The sequence below is a fragment of the Apus apus genome, chromosome 4 (assembly GCF_020740795.1).
Source record: "Apus apus isolate bApuApu2 chromosome 4, bApuApu2.pri.cur, whole genome shotgun sequence".
NCBI classification, from domain to species: domain Eukaryota; kingdom Metazoa; phylum Chordata; class Aves; order Apodiformes; family Apodidae; genus Apus; species Apus apus.
The window spans coordinates 92,046,018-92,062,918 of NC_067285.1; positions in this window are offsets into that span (position 1 = coordinate 92,046,018).

Genomic DNA, 16,901 nt, shown 5'->3' on the forward strand with positions numbered 1-16,901 from the left:
TCCACCATTTGGCATAAACTCTTGACCTCTGGCAGGCAGGCACATCTTGCATCCTGTGGCAGCTGAGCTACTAAAATGTGCTTCTTCTACGTTGTTCTAGACAGCACCCAGTTTCCAGGTTCAAGGACAAATTAACTTACATTTGTTCAACAGACAGGACAAAGTTAGAGCTAATGCCAGTTCTTTTCAAGTATATTTTGGATTGCTGCCCTTCTCTTAGGTTTTGCTTCACTTATAAAGCTCAAAACTGCAAGTTTAAGTGAAAAATAAAATTAGTCTGTCTAATAAATACATGATATTGAGCTCACTCCTTATCCAAATGATTAAAAATATGCTGAAAAAAACCCGAAGTATTTAATGTCTTGGTTTCACAGAATTAAAGAATAATATGCACAATTATTTTGGCCCAATTCCTTTACTAAAGAAGTGCATGGGCTACACTTTTTACATATGTTCTTCCATTCTGTTGTAACTGTAATTAAACTTTCTTTACTCATTAGGTAAATTTCTGGATACCAAGGTAGACTTACTGAGCCTACAGCTTGATTTGGAAGACTCAGAGCTGTCTGTTACAGAAATTAGTTTGCCAGTTTTCTCACCCTGAGTTATGGAAAGTTTCCTTAATCAGTGTTAGTTATCCAGAGTAGAAGCAAAAAAATGGGAAGTGGTCACAGCATAAAAATACTGACTAGGTATTTTCCTTAACAACAATAAGTTTTGAGGATTATAGACAAGTTTCCCAAAAATGTTAAGCTTCTAAATCCAACTTTAGACTTCTAAGTAAGCTGTTTCTCAAAAGTGCTGAACCTGCAGCAGTTCCCATTGCATGCTCAGGCTCGTCAATGCATGACTGAGAGGCACGGGGGCAGTATCAAAGGGGAAAAGCGGTTGCTTAAAAAACACTGGCACAGAATGCTTTTATAATATACAGCTACACTCCACAATTTACGCCACCAAAGTTGGAATATTTGCTTTACAGTCAGTAAAATTGAACTCACACGCAAAAGATTTATCTGAGAGATGAAACAGTATCTAAAATAGGGAAAGTTAGTTGCTTCACATTTGTGCTAGAAAGCTGTTTAAGAAGGTAACACTAAATGTCCTACCTTGCTTTTCCTAAATAACTTTAAAAATCTAAAATTAAGGAGCTGATTTAAATTAAGTAAACTCTTACTAATGGAGATTATTTACCCTTGAGAGAAGGGAAAAAGTATGTCGTACTGAAACCATACAAGCACTAACTGAAAGGCTAGATTGAGAAATTTGAATTGTTGATCTTAAAATGGCCTCAAACAACTTCCTTTTTAGACAGCTGCATTTTTAAACTTCAAAAAAGTTTTAGTTAAAATGTAAGAGAATAGTTAAAAAACACTAACGAGGTGCTTCAAAAGCTTTTATCATTAAGTATTCATGTCATGATTTGATATGAAAAGGTTGCCCTCTCTCGGTCATAGCAGAAATGATCACAGAGTTGAGAGAACTGCATTCCCTGTGTCTTGCCTTGTCAAAATCCCTCACGTTTCTGCCAGATAACAGTTGTTTGATTGTTTAGCGCTAGTCTTCCTGTAATTTGGGGGCAGGAGTTTCCTCTACTTGTCTTTGAAATTGTGCTATAGAAAACAAATGTCAGTGAATAAAAATATCTGCACTGTTCCTAATGCCACTAGAATATTCCTGTTCCCATGATGTTCCATTATCAAGGAATGAAAAGAAATATTGAGAACATAACAGGAGGTTCATGCTTTTGGAAAACTACTGTCTTCCCTGTATCTCATTTTGCATAAAAATTCAAGTTGAAGTTGTATTCAGCTAAATTTTACTTTCTGAGGTCCTACTGTTATTATATAGAAAACTTAATTATAATAGTAATATGCTTTAGTAATGACTCTGAACTCCACTATGGGCCTAAGGGGTTTGTTTTGATTTCTACTTTCCATGACCAAATAGTTGAAAGGAATTAACGTCACCACCTCTGAGAACAATTTGATTCTGTAACCATTCCTGTATTAATAATTTTTCTCCAGGGTCATGTGCTTGCTCGGTAAATGCAGATACCTCACTAGGAATTTGGCTCAATGCCTTCCCTGATTTAGAAATTGGAGACTGGCTTTCTCACTAGCATAATCATGCTCATTTTTATTATTGGTTTACTTGCCAAATACTCAGACTCAAAGCTACTTCCTTCTTTGTATTTTGTAGGGGAGAGGCAAGTCATAGTCTGCTTGTTTTTCATGGCAAGATTGCAACGACACATGATCAAAAGAAGTAGTAGTACAATGTCTTGCAATTCTACCCTGTGTCTTATAATAGGAATGCACTGAAAAGGTTTGAACATGTTTGATTTAAATTATAGTTTCTCTCTTAAATAACAAGAACAGCTTCATAAGATCACAAACGGTAATTAGCTCCTTGCAAATACACTCTAAGTGATTCATAATATTTGCTTCCTCTGACAAAATTATCTGATACCAGTAAGAGACATTTCTGCCTTGTCCAGGGATGCGTAACCACCACTCAGAGTTTGAAGTATAATTAGATCTACATTAGGAATCGATAGTTCAACAGTGTAGTCCTTTGGATATATGGTAACCAGAACTTAATAAAAAATAAAAATGTTTACAAATGCTTTACTCTTGAGGAAGAAAAGCACTCCTTACACAAAAAAAACGTACTTATAGATAGAGATGTGTAACAGGAAAAGAAGCAGCCTGTGTTACACTTTTCGGGAAGCTTGAAGTTTATTTGAAACTTCTTAGGACAATATGATGTAGGACAAAACCAGCACTGTAAAAACCCTTCAGTACAAGGTCTGAAAAGGGGATGATATTACTAATTCTGAAAGACTATCTGTTCATTTCTAGTTCTGTTGAAATCAGATTTATTCTTCGAACATCTGCCTGGGTCTGAAGCAGCATTAACTTTCCATTTAGCAGATATATCACTCTGAAAAGTGGGAAAAGTTTTATTAAAGTGAGAAAAAGGAAAATACAAAATCCCAGCATTACATAACAGATAAAACCAAATATATAGTTTACACTTATGGGCACAAATTGAAAGCTTCCATTTGCCCACAAACAAGCCCCAGATATCCCAAGGAAGCTCTACTTGAGGATGCATTTACTGCCACATCTGTGATCAGCAAAGATGCCAGGATGGCTTGGTGGCTCTACAGCATGTTCATTCTGTTGACATGAAAGACCCCAAATCTGGTGACCATGTGGGCAGGCTACAATTGCCATTCAGACCTTCTTTGGTGAACGGACTATAGGTATTCTGCACTGATGGTGAAGAGAGAGAACAAAGTTTCTATAGGTGCCAGCTGATGAAAGGACTATATTGATGAGGTTTCAACACTACTTTCTGAAACCCGTTCTTTATTACATCACTCTACCATTACTTTATTGTACATACTGCTGGTGTATTGTAATACAATATTATTGTAGAGAAAACCGTACCATTTCCTCTATAGATGTCAATATTTGCTGAAACAAAATCTTCCTGAAAAAAACACTATTAAAGGATTCTTAAGCAATTCAGTGTCAATAAGATGAGATACTGGTTGTCTATTTAAAGACTTGCTTTAAAGATGAAATAACTGTTTTCTCTTTAGACACTTGCTTTAAAGCATTAATCTGTCTTATAAAATAAATTATCAGCAAGCATGAAGCAAACTGGAAGAATAAGTCCCCTATATAGCAAATGTATACCTACTTATATCATCTATGTAGGCAAGCATGCCATGCAGGCACAATCTTTCAAATCTTGTCATGAAGCAGCAGCATGTGAGCTCAGTCACACATCAGATAAACTGTCAGCAAGAAAACTTGTTCAATACACTATTCTAAATTCCTAGTTGAAATTATTAAGCACAACATTCCACTCATGCTCTAAAAACAGATAAACATGCACACAGACACAAGTCAGTCAGTTCCCCATGCTACAAATTTTGAATCATGCAGTAGCTACAGTTTACTTAGTGCAGCCCAAAATGTGTAGCACAAATTTTGAGCTTTCTTTTAAACACTTGTCCTCTTATTTTCTCCCCTCCCTATATTCTGTGAGAAACTTCTGCTACTGTTAGCATACTTTGCACCAAACGTAAATAGCGATAAAAGCCTTATACACAGCAATCTGACAGTAAAAAGCTTGTGTACTTCAATATCTTTTAAAACTAGGTTTGCAGTCTTTTAAACAAGAGGTGTGTCTGCATTCAAAGTATTTTCTCAACTTTTTTTGTGAAATATTGCCGTTTTGTAAATCATGGATTTTTTCTGATTAAAGTATTAAAAAAAAAAGGAGTCAGCTTTGGCATCTTGACAGAAAATTTGATAAATATTTGTGACAAAAGTGGAAAACAAAAAGTGCAAGGAAACAAAATACTTTTCTTTCTGTGCTTCTAGAAGATGAGTGTTCTCTTTCTGGGTAAATGGATGATCCCAAGCCCAGAGGTGCTCATGGGTGCCCTCACCTCTGTTTCCCATCTCTGCCTGGTGTTGGATCATCTCTGCAAGCTGCCCAGGAAGCCAGCAAGACACATGGCCAAAGTTCACCAGGTGTAGAGCTGAAAGTTTCCACCCATCTATAAGCCGATCTAGTGCTCTGATGAGCTGAGAAAGCGCCAGAAGAAGTAACGAGAAAGGGGACTTTTCATTTAAAAAGTCAACTTTGAGATGGGTTTCACTTCCTGACCAATGGGAGGGAAAACCTTTTAAGTGAGGGAGAAGCTTCTTCCTGTCCCTGCTCCTCGTGCTGCCACCTCCTAGCCTGAGATCTTATGCATAGAGTCCCAGTCCTTCTCCACCATGCTCTTTTCCAGTACAAGAGCTAGGACACGTTAAATAATAGTAGACAATTAAGGTTCTTCATACGAGATGTACATTTGTGTAATTCCTTGCTAAGGATACTAGAGATCTGCATGGTTCACAGGGCAATTAGAAGTCTGAGGAACAGAAATTCATCAAAGGCTACCAAGTACATAGTAATCACTTATAGCCATGTCTTCAAGGGTGCCGACTGTTTGAGGCTCTGCAGATTGTCACCCCGAGTACCCTTGTAGTCCACTCGCTCTGGCTAAACACCTGTGGGCCTCAGCTGTGAATCATCTCATGGGTAGAAATGTATTTAAGGGCACACCTTGTTTATTCATATAGAAGCCAAGTTTTCCCCCTCAAGAAAGTAACATAATTATATGCCGGATTGTAACAGCACTTCCAGCTACAGCATTGCTCACACCTCAAATCCTGTGTTCAGTTTTGGGCCCCTCACTACAAGAAAGACATCAAGGTGTTGAAGGGAGTCCAGAGAGGGGCAATGAAGCAAGTGAAGGGTCTGGAGAACAAGCCTCATGAGGAGCAGCTGACGGAACTGGGGTCTTTTAGCTTGGAGAAGAGGAGGCTGAGGAGAGTCCTTATTGGTCTCTTAGAACTACCTGAAAAGAGGTTGCAGGGAGGTAGGGGTTGATCTGTTCTCCCAGGTAACAAGTAATAGGACAAAAGAACATGGCTTCAAGTTGTGCCAGAGGAGGTTTAGATTGGATATTAGGAAAAATTTCTTCATTGAAATGGTTGTCAATCATTGGAACTGGCTGCCCAGGTAAATGGTGGAGTCACCATCCCTTGAGGTATTTAAAGGACGTGTAGATGTGGCACTTAAGAGACACGGTTTAGTGGTGGATTTGGCAGTGTGCTAGGGTAATGGTTGGACTTGATGTTCTTAAAGGTCTTAACCCACTGCTTTTCTTGCTAAGCACTTTTTTGTTCCTTAGAGATCTTCATCCTCTGATTTATTTTGCTTCCTGCTATCTCTTAAAGTCAATACATTTAAAAATAGTTAATAGCATTTCAAAGCAGATCCTCATTCTTAGGTAAAGCTCTCCCTCATATTGCTCATTTTCACCCAGGAGTCTAAATATTAGCAAATCTTATGTATGTATTTCTGTTCATTTTGTCTCAGAAAAGCATCTCAGGATGCTCTTCATTGAGACATTTATCTGCTCTACTGCTTCAGAAGCAGATGTTTCTACCTCTGCATTATTCAAGGCACAGTTTTAGCAAAAAAATCTTGTCATCACTATTATTATTATTATTACTTCCTCACTTCTTTCCATTTTTTAATGTTACTTTATTATAAGAAGCAGGCTGCACACTGCTTCTCCCCTTTCCCAAGAAAGACATTTTGATACAGGGGTAATATGAAGGCGCTTCCTTGGTACCAACAAGAAAGGTATCACACCATGAGACTGCAGACAGGACAACACAGTACTGAAGAAGTAAAATAATCACGTAAGCCACTATTGAGTACAAAGGTGTAGTGCTTTTTCATGAGGTGCTGTAGGACAGGCAAGGAGCTTAAAGCAGCATAATAAGTTTGCAGCACTACTAGCATTTTGTAATAACTTTGATGATAGATACATTATAAAGAGTCATCATTATGTACAAGTTTCATCTGTAGTACTCCAGGTAGCAAAGTTTTGAGTTCGAGGACTTATGAGCAATTTGAAATTTTAGTATAAGATTGCAGGTTATCATATTTCTCAATTCATACAACTGGCATCATCATAGCTATTATATAAGTCTTTCATAACCACTATTAGTATCAGTAGCACCACTGAAAAAATAAAAATAAGACAAGCAGCATTTTACTGTGGGAACAAGTCTTTAGAAAAAACCTGCAGAAGTTACCAAAAGTTTATTTACAAAAAAGATAATGTGCCCTCTCCCCCCTTCCCCTGTATTTCAAAAAACATATTCATCTAGTTCTGAGCATGGAGTGACTTAAGAGAGTTCCACTGCCATGGAGTAACTTAAGAGAGTTCCTTAAACTACTACCCCTTTCATGAAAAAAATAGCATTTAAAAATCTTCTAGCTGTAGAAAATAGGCTAGCAACCACTGACAATTAAAACAATTGAAAACCAATGCAGTTACTCAAATTTAATTTCTATCCCACAAAAAAAAAAACCCTAAACCACAAACGGGGCTCTCCATTCTCAAAAGCAAAAAACCCAATAAAAATAATGGAATAAAATGAATATACTTGTCCCACTTCTCCCATTAATGCTTTTGTGTACTGAAAAAAAAAAAAAAAAAGGACCAGTGCAACATTTTTGGATCACATTTTTCTCACATAAGGCTGAGATTTTTCTTAATTGGTCCCTCTTCTAGGTAAGGCAATAATTTACTTCTAAGACAAAATTCAATCATACATTAGCTGACAGCCACCACACTTCTGAAGATGCCTGAAATATCTTCATTTTGTGGTCTACTCATTACAGTAAAATTTTAATTTGAGCTAATTTAATGTGCTTCTTTTGGCTTAGAAGTTTATTCTGATGTGAACTTGGTGCCAATATTGAAGATAGCAAAGCATGTGTATTTGAAGGGCTGTGAAAATTACAATAACAGTTAACAAAGTCTGCAGAGCGGTGGTGAAAAAAAAGAGGCTTTCAAACATAAAATGGCTTTTTTCCTTCTTTGACTCAGAAGTGACTTTAGAGATTAAATTTTGCCTTATGTTGCCTACACTTCCAGGACGTGAAGTTCACCAGCTAAGTTCTAATGAAACAATTTATTTTTAGCTGAAAGAAGTTCCCCAGAGAAACAATGAGCCATGGTTTCCATTTCACATGTGCTGTAAGACTTACGAGCTATTCAGGATCCTTCTGGGTTGCTGTGATGGCTTATAGGTTCCTTGCAGGTCACCAGCACTGAGGCACCAAATACAGTGCCAACATCACTGTTAAACACATGGAGAAATGTTGATTGTCAAAGAAAGGAAGACCATAATGACCATAGCACAAACAAATAAACCTCTCCATCATTACTTGGGATATTCACAGATATAGTCATTTGACCAGACAGGCTAATATAAACCTACAGAAGTCAGAAAATAGAAAAAAGTCTGGAAGAGAGGAGTGAGACAAAATCCCAGGTGTCAATAGGGCAGTTCTCCAGCCCTTTGAACACAGAAACAGCCAGCTATATAGCTTTACTTATCTGTATAACGGGGGGGGGGGGGGGGAAACCCGGAATGCACAAAGGAGTAAAAGTAATTCCTTTCCCTACCATATTCATCACCCTATGTTAACTCGAAAACACTATTATGCCCTACTTGAAAAGGCTTGTAAGCAACTATCTGCTTGACAGGCAAGGATCACATGCCAACGTTTGCTCTGCTGATGAAACCACAAGCTCTTGGCATGGCTATATTGGAGCTGGTAACCTTTTCGGCTGCTAAAATAGATCTGTATTCCTATTTTAAGGTGCAGAGCTTCTTGCTCTGAAATGCTCAGCTGAACTGATATTGAGACCTACCCTTATTTATGTGCTGTTTTCCTTAGGAAGCAGCTGTGCATTCTGTGACTAGAAAGTGCTTGTCAGATGTCCTCTACATGAGTCAGAGCAAAACCTAAACCAGTTAGCGATTTGATGAAGAGACAAGCACACAGTCAGTGTCTCCACTCCTTTGCTGAACAGAATGTTCTGTTTCAGAAACCTCCTGATTTCACTTGATTGCTCCCAAGTTTTGTTCTCATCCATTCTCATGGGTTCCCCCAAACACCATAATGTTGTGTTTCCACATCAGCTTTAGCAATGATGACTACTGACAGCGAGCCAGTTCATCAGCTCTTGCTCCCTCTCCTGTTACTCTGATCACATCTCTATTTTTTTTTCCAGCTCTGATACTATCAGTGGTCTCATGAGAAACAGCAAAATGTGTCTGTATAATTTGTCTTCTAACAGTAAAATTAATTCAAACTGTTGCTTACTCTTCTGCTGGATTTCAGCTGCTTTTCAACTATAAATTACATGAAAGGTGGAGTAAAAGGCTGGGTTGCTTTTAGCCACAAATGTGAACCTCTGGCAAATACCAACTTCACCAGCACCTCTTAGACTAACTGATACTCCTGTTACTCTGAGCTGCCCAAGGGACTGTCTTCCTTCTACATCCAAGCCTTCCTGCAACCTATGACAGGCAGGCTGGCAAAAAGGCAGGAGGAGGGACTGAGAGGGAAACAGTATAAAGTACTAACACTTAGTTTACAGGGTGTTACTGCCTTACGGTGTTTTCTCTCAACAGAACTCTCCCCACTATAGAGTTTGATTTTTCTTTTGGAAAAGGGTATTTTGTGTTTTAAAAGGGACAAACAAATTTTCTTGTCAGAGTTCCTTGCTGTGGAGAATTAAGTGAAGAATCTGACCTTGTACAGCAGTACTGATTTGATTTGGCTTGAACTCTATCGTTATTGTGGTTTATGGACAAACAGCATAAGCACCTTTGCTTTTTTCAGTTAAAACATTTTGAGTTGAAGGAAAGTGAAACTATTCAACAGGACCTTCTTACCTTTACCATAAGACCTCTGTAGCTGAGACAAGATTACATTTTATAAACATCAGGTGGAAATCCTGATTATCACTTCTGTTTGTAGTGTGCTATCACCAGAAGCAAATATTTGGAAATAAAAGGCCTTTTGTTGACTTAACATTCTTGAGGGGTTATATGGAATAATTTGGGTGTTTACTTTAGGAGGCTGAATAAAGGTCAAATGAATCCTTAGAAAAAAATCTCAAGTCGCTACTTATACGTTCCCTGTGAAGCGATTTAAGAACTAGGATTTTAACCTAACACAATTTTAGGCTATAATATTTCTCTATAATATATAATATATTATGCATACAATAGAGAGACAAATATCTTAAAAAATACAGATATTCTAAAGAGACCTAATACATTATATCTACCTAGGCATTGATTTAATTCTAGGCAATTACTTTCCTGAGAAAGGCTGAGTTATTGCAATATTGACAAGTAAGGATATGATTACTGTAGATTAAGTGTTTGGTGTACATAGTGATTCATACAAAAAAATTCTTTGTAAGTCTGTCCTTGTCTTAATGTATTAATATTATTTGCACTATTCTGAGATAATGCTTTGCATGTCTAGACTGGTTAAAAAGTGGGTTTGCTTGTATGGTTTTGTTCCCACCCCAATTTCCATTAGAAAATACTCTGGCAGGAAGAAACTGCTTTGCCTTAAACTAAAGCTGGGTTTTTCCTGAAAAGAAAAAGCAAGACAACTTTATCAGAAACATGTGACTTAAAGTATTTATTTGAAACTATTAGCAAGGAGAAATGAATGCTAAGCTACTTCCTGAAGAAAATCAAACAACTTGTTCACATCCAGAAGGAAGGGTAATGTGCTGGACTTTTTGATTAAGAAAGGTCTCTTCCCTCTGTAAATATGTCAACCTAATCCCACCTTTTGTAGTATGGTTTCTCTGTCTTCATACTTGTTGCAAGCCAGTACTGCATTTAATAAAAAGTTTGGGACTATCCAAAATAATGTATTTTAATGAATTTACTATTCACTCCTGTCCTCCTCCCCTCATCATCCTAGCCAAAATAAACTAACTTGCTAAGATTTTATAGGTATGGGCATGTTCTAACAAAAAAATCAATTCAACTACAAGATGTTTTTCATATTATTTTAATTAACACATCTATTAAAATCCTGTAAAAGGTATTTCTTTCCAATCCTGTGCCAAGGGTAGATGATGCAGCAGAGTAACCAGAACAATTAACTAGACCATGTGCTCCACACAAAACATATAGAATGAGCAGCTCCTTTATCTACTACTGTTGAGGACACAACCTACCTGTTTCTGCATAAACCCCCCCCACAAAATAAGTTGCCTTCTGATAACAAAATCGCTGTTTAAGCAAAATTTGTATCAACATTAACCACTACAGTTTTTGGAACTGTGACACTAAAGATAGGTGAGCTCTACAAGGGCCCTAATTTAACAAGGGCAGGCTCAGGTTGGCAGTATTTAGTGAAGGTACCAGGATTTGGTTTTAAACGAGAGAGGAGAGATTTAGGTTAGAAGAAATTCTTCACTATAAGGGTGGTGAGGAACTGGAATGGGATGCTCAGGGAGGTTGTTGATGCCCCATCCCTGGAGGTTTTTAAGGCCAGGTTGGAAGAGGTTTTGTGCAACCTGATATAGTGGTAGGGTTCCCTGCTCATGGCAGGGGGGTTGGAACTTGATGATCTTTAAGGGCCCTTCCAACCTTAATGATTCTATGATCTTTCTTAATGCCACAAGATCCTCTCCATTAAACAGCATCAGAGTCAGTTTTGCTTGCTGAGCCTTCTCCATTTTACTCAGTGACTCTCAGCACTCTTCCTGTCCTATGCCACTGGTTGTTTTCTGATTACACTTTTTTCTGTCCCCAGTAAAAATTCTAATTAATTTAAAGCAAAGCAAATAGAAGATTGGTGTATGGATAATACTATTTTAATTTTATTTTTTTTTTGGGGGGTGGGACAGGCTTCTCAGAATTACATATTTTACCTTTTCAAAGCTGTCACAAACACTTACTTTTCATGAGCTGTTAAAAAAAAAATATTCTGACTTAATCATACTTCTGATCTCAGCTTTGTCCTGGTATGAAAGAGAAAAATCTGTAAATATCTCATAAATCATTATAGTCAGGGGACATTATTTCCTGACCAGCTCTAGGAAGTTGCTCCTTCCATTGAGAAGTGCATCAGAAATCAGCTACGATTTCAATACCTGTTCTCATTTCAATCCTGTCAACAAACTATTTTGTGTCTTCGAGAGAAAAAGATGCTGCCTTGATCTGAAGATTACTGCACAGCTGCCCTTACAGAACACAAGATAAAGAGCTGCAGAAATTCCCAATAGTCATATTATTTTAGGAAATCCCAAACAATTTATGCTAGAAAAGGACCAGAATAACACCTAGTATGTTATATTTATCAAGCATCTATACAATCACATCCATGGAATATCTTACTCTATTCCATCTTTTATAATTTTCTAACTTAATTTATGTACAACTGCTTTTAAGTGTTCTGTGGTTCTAAATGATGTATGACCTATCAGGGTTTGTACATATAAATAGAAATACTGTTGTGAATACAATGGATTGGACTTAAAATAAAATATTTTCCCTCTCCCTACAGCTTTTCAGTCTGTGTGTGTGTCTTCTTATCTGAAGCATTTCACATAAAAAAGAAGTGGAAGGAAACAGGTCTAACAAGATCTGAATTTTATCTTGACAGATCTGTTTGTGACTGAGTTTTAAACCAAGCTCCTTGCGTGCAAACTTGGTGAGTACTATTTGCATAAAGCAGAGCATGCTTCTGAAATCTTAGAGGAAATAAAGGCTGTCCTCTACATGCTAAGACCTTAATTGTAATTTACTCATTACTTACTTGGCTACAAGCCTTTACCCATATTATACATTCATTCTTAAGGTGATTAAAAGTGGTAACTAATAGTTTGGTCAACCAACATGGTAAGACTAACCATATCAGTCTAACAGATCACTTTCCAGATTTCCATCCTATGAAAATGTATGAGGAACTGTTATCACAGTAGTGTGACTTGTATTTTTAATAGTTCTAGTCTCAATATTATTTTGAAGGAATGTGCTATTCCACCTGCACAGCCAGCATGCTCAAATTAAAGCAGAGCTTTTTATGAGTAAGTGAGCCTCTAAGCTAATAATTGAAGTAATTAAATACTTTGCTAGAGACCTCTTGGAGGTCTAATTCCTTTTTTCTTACAGGAACTTAAGTTCAAAATTCCTAGAATTAGATTAAAATTTTTCTGGAAAACGTTACTTACGGGTGACTAAGAACTAAGAAAGTGAGAAAGAAATCCTCAAAAGTTATTAGTTCATACAGCTAAGCATAAATGTTGCTGAGAGGCCAGGACCATAAATCTCAGAATGTGAATGCCAAACAGAAATATTTCTGCTGTATCTCCTTAACAACTTACTGTCATTCTATTCTCATAGACTGTTTTGTAGTATAAAACAACTTTCAGCAGGTTATTTTTGTGTGTGTGCTCCACAAAAAGCTGCATGCAGTATAATATGCTAGCAGAAATTAGTGCTATTTGGCTACATTTTCTACTCTTATGTCACACCAGTATGGAAAAAACCCACCAAACTGCAGTTGGTTTCATATTGGCTCTTAATACATTTTGCAAAAAGAAAAAAAACGCCTTTCATGAAATCATAAGGGAGCAAATACATTACAAAGCTACTTTCTGAAGAGTTCATGGTAGCATATTTGCTATTACTAATCACTTCTTATAGGGATTTAACTTAAAGGGATTTAACCTCTCATATGGTTCTGGAGACAGAGGACTGCTTTAGAAGGATGAAAAGTCAGAAAATGGGAAGATCCAAGCAGTCCATTTCTACTAAAAAGCAAATCTCTTTGTCACATTTGGTCAAATCACTTCTGAATTATCTGTTAAAAGGAAACTTGATTAGTATTTAAACTTCTCAAAATACTTTGTTACTCTCCTTTTCAAATAAATGTAGTACTATCATATTACAGGATAGGCAGTTTGTTATTGATGGTAACATCTCAGAAACTAGGGAGACTTACTTCATGTCTTATCTGAAATTTTGAACGTTAAAAATCATTTAACTTGAAAGAAATCCAGCTTTCAGTTATTCGGTTTTCCTAATAGGAACAGGGATAGAGAAGATGAGGAAAATGAATATATTCAACCTGGCTGAGTAAAGGAAATCAATAGAATTTTTTAATTAGAATATCCAGGGTTTTTAATTTGTACTGATCTTCTTACTACCTCTGGGAATTGGAGAACATTTGCAATGCAACACACACTGCAAGTCTGCCCTAGGCAGAAGATCGAGAGGGACTCTGCTCAGAAGTACTTTCTGCCCCATCTTTACACAGCCAGAACCAAGAAGTGGTTCCAGGTTTCCAAGCATGTCTCCATGCATCCTGCTTCCCTGGTTGCTGAAATGCAAAAGCGACCTTCCTCAGTTACTTTGCTACTTTCATTTACAGATACTGCCAAAATTATTAGAGATTAATCAAAACATTAATAGAGTATTTATACATCTAAATTTCCTTTTGCATGTATATAGATAGCTTTAGGCATGCAGAGTCTGAAAGTGCTATTTGTAGTAAGGCCATTAATGAAGTCAATTTCTTCATGCTCAGTGACTTCACACAATACTACTGGGCTTTCTTAGTTTTCCACCCAGCAGTACTACCCTTGAATTCTCCAGTGACTACTTGCCCAGCTGTGACAAATTCAAACTCCATCAAATTAATTCCTGATAATGTTTGAATGGGGAATGGAAACCAGTGGATTTTGGTTTCATTACTGTTGTACTTTGCTTCACTTTTAATTCACTTAAAATAAGTGTTAGAACATAAAACTTTAATATAGTATTTACATGCTGATTTTTACTTACTATTTTGTGAAAAATTTCTTAACTGTGCAAGCTTAAAACCCAGGAAAAAACTGCCACCTGTTGGGACTTGGTCTACTTTGTGCTACTTCAGTTATGCATCTACCAGTCACCAAGCAAGCCACCCTACACATTGTATGTTCATAATATGGTTCTCTACAACATTCACAACCACTAATTTCTTTCACAGCTCCTTTCAGAGTAGAACAGACTTTGTTGTGTTTCTGTAGTCCCCTTGTCAAGCTCAGAAGCTGCTTTGGTACTTGCTCAAGATCCTCTCTTTTCCCTGTGTCCCAAGAAGCTGATCTAATAACATGCAAGTCCTTACATTGCACTGAAGCCCAAATCTGTTGAGGCACCTGAGCTTCATAAGAGCCATAGTTTCCTAAGGACCTTCAAAGTTTCCCAGTCCTTGAAGGCACATCAGTTTTAATGCTGAGGACCTAGATAATACCAAATCATGCCTAAACTTGATCACAATCCAGAACATCAACATTCCTCTCCTTAAGTTCCCGGAGGAGAACTCTACCTATAAGGTATTCTCAGGGAACACCTGAATATCAACATGATCAGGCATCTCAGGATATCTAATGGCAACCACAACAGTTTTAAGAATTAAAGTTAATTGCACCACTTCTCTATTTATTCCCTACCAAGACTGCTATAATGATAGACTGGCAACCTGGAGGGACATACTAGGTTCCAGTTCTTGTTTTCAATACAATTTTTTCAATCCACATGCAGATGATTGTAAAATTTTGGCTCTGTCCTTGGGACAGGGTCTATAACTTTGCTTTCTTCTTCTCAGGCAAGAAGCTTAACTACTTGGCTCCAGAATCAAGTAAATTTTTTTTTTTTAGATTTTCTCTTACACTTCTACATTATTATTTTGCTCATTCTGATCTGTGAAGTAATCAACTGTCAGCTGAGTTATCACTACTAAAGACTGCGTCTTTTATGTATATGACTGTTTTAAATACTACTGGTATTTCGAAGCAGCTTTAAAATGTTTTTGAAGTATTCTTGTTTTGAATGTATACATAATACATACAAAGAAAAAACACTTAGAGAACAGAGAAGTCCATGTCTTAACAGTGATTCTAGTAATAAATAAAATGAAACAATTTTATGGTGTGAAAATATGTACCATTTTAATATCAAACGGAATTTCATGTGTTCAACCTTTACTAGCAGTACTATTGGCTAGCTTTGCACTGAAATATTTGTGTATACATGCAGTAAAGTTTTTATACCTATAATCAGGTGTGGAATGAGCATCCTGCTCAATGATTTTCAGGTTCAGCATGAAGTATCTCATTAAGTCATACAAAAGGGCCTGATGATGTGACATTTCCAGTCTCAAAAGCAGACACTTCCTTTATTTTGAATCTGAAGACCATGTTGCTTAAGATGTGAAAGCGATGGTCTCTCTGTCTTCTACATACTGCTTTCAATGTTTTTTCTTTCCAAGACTTCCACAAATGAGGATGGCTAAGTTGTCTGGAATGTTCTGATACTTCTACTAATAAAAATGAAATCCAGAAAAAGTCTTCCAATAGACTCATAAAATCATAGAATGGTTTGGGTTGGAAGAGACCTTAAAGATCATCTAGATCCAAGCCCCCTGCATGGGCAGCGACACCTCCCACTAGATAAGGTTGCTCAGGGTCCCATCCAACTTGCCCTTGAACACTTCCAGGGCTGGGGCTTCCATAACTTACCTGGGCAAACTGTTTCAGTGTCTCACCACCCTCATAGTGAAGAATTTCCTCCTAATGTCTAATCCGTATCTACCCTTTTCCAATTTTATTCCACTACCCCTTGTTCTCTGAATAGAAGATAAGATAAGGTGTGACTGAAATTAAAATAATACTGGAAATACCAAGCAAAATCTATTTGCCACTTAGTTATAAAGGTCAAGAGAATGCACATATTTTCCAGATTTCTGTAAAGATGGTGAGGACTTCCAAAGGTAAAGCAGAAATATACACAAAAAAAGATAAACCCTAAGCTCTTCAAGGGGCATGGACAAAGTACAAAATAAGATAATCAAGTCTGGGTTTGAGATTAAGTGTCAAGAGTTAGCAGTGGGTAAAGCCAGAGGCAATTTAAAGGAACTTCCTTGACTGCTTTGCATTAGAAAAAACTACTTAAGAGTTTTCTAACTCATTGCATTCTCTAGTAATGGGAATAAACTGAAGATACTTTTTAGAAATCTTGAGTAAACAACTGACATAGATTTTGTCCATTAAATTTTACTGCAACTTAGTTTTTGAGTCTGTTAAGGAAACCTTACTTTTTATGGTGTTTTGGGTGAGGTTTATTACTCTCCATAAAAGCTGGCATGTGGTTTCACAGATTTTCTCGTGGCAAAGCTGGCTTAAGAGTTCCCCTGTGCCCAGGCATATTTATTGCAGTGGGTGAAGAAGATCAGGAAATTACTGCCTCAGAAATTGTGCTGATTCACTGCTTGTGTGGCTGTGTTGTAAACCCAGATTAATTCTCTAAGGGTTTTTTTGATTGTTTGTTTGCTTGTTTTAAAAAAGACAGTTGTTTAGAGGGAGACTCCAAGATAAAGCCTACCTCTGGGGAGCTGGTTTCATGGAGTCAGAATTAGTTCAGAAATCCTGCTGA